Here is a 1,258-nt window from a genome sequence, read left to right as displayed (position 1 = left end):
ACAAAGGTGAGATTGCATTCACCTCTTTAGCTTTAATGCAATGTTTATAATTTTTCCAACTCTGACATTGTTTAATTGTGGACGTCTTCACTTCACAGCAGTAACTCGACTCCTCTTCTCCCCAAATCGTTTTCCTGTAATTTGTCATTTAATGAGAGAATTATTATTGCTAGCTGAATTTTAAATTGTGTTATGACCTCTACTTTTCAGGTTTTTGGTTAAATTGATTTGCTGTATTGTTATAAATAAATAATAAGAATAGTGAGCTGTATAGTTTCTAACTAAATCATAGAACATTAAACCTTAGTTCCTTATTTATTCTTCCTCACATCATACCTCAGTTTTGCTTTTAGTATGTTCTAAAACATTCTTTCATGTGTGTGTAAAGACCTAATGTTATAGTACAGCTTTCCTGTCTCTTAGCTGTGAACAAAATATACATTGTATAATCTCTTTATATTAAGAAAGTTCAATTCATTTTTCATATCAATATAAAGAAAAAATCACTAATTTCAGTGATTAGTAGTTATTGACTACTTTTTATGCTTAATCTCAAAGATACAAATAATTTTATAACAGTCCTCTTCCTCTTTCCTGAAATATGTCACCTGCATATATGAAATTTTACCCAAAAGTTTCACTGTTAGGGTGAGTTTTCAGAGCACACCTTGGAGAAACTACCTAGTACTTGGAAAAAAATATATTTAGAGAAAACTATGGTTAATTCCTTGGTATAAATTATTTACTATCTTCTCACTGCCTATATTTTAGGAATAAAGTATACCTGTCGGAGAAAATTAACCAACATTGATTTCAAATCATAGTGTAGGTCTCATCCATCCATTATTCATCCATGTATTGTTTCCTTAATAAATTATACCAAAATATTTTTAAATTTACTCTATTGTTTATGTTTGTTTTCTTTTTGTTTCTGCCTATCTATCTAAAGGATAGAATTAGTCTGGTCTGTAAGAAACAGAATCTTTTAAATTTTTACCTTTACTTCTTCAGATTCCTCAATTTGGTCACAAAATAAAGCCAAGATCTCTAAAATAGTTGGAATTATGGAAATGTAAAATTTATAACTACATACATTTAATTGGCAATCATAAATATGCAATGAATAGTTGTCTTACCATGATATCTCTTAACTATACAAAATAACAAGCATTTGCCATCTATTTACCATTACTGAATTAAAGTATCATCGCACATGTATTGCATGGGTTCATAGTGCCCAAGCCCATGTTGTCCACAT

This window comes from Suncus etruscus, chromosome X (genome assembly GCF_024139225.1).
Source record: "Suncus etruscus isolate mSunEtr1 chromosome X, mSunEtr1.pri.cur, whole genome shotgun sequence".
In the NCBI taxonomy this organism is placed as follows: Eukaryota; Metazoa; Chordata; class Mammalia; order Eulipotyphla; family Soricidae; genus Suncus; species Suncus etruscus.
Note: the sequence above shows the minus strand (reverse complement) of the source record.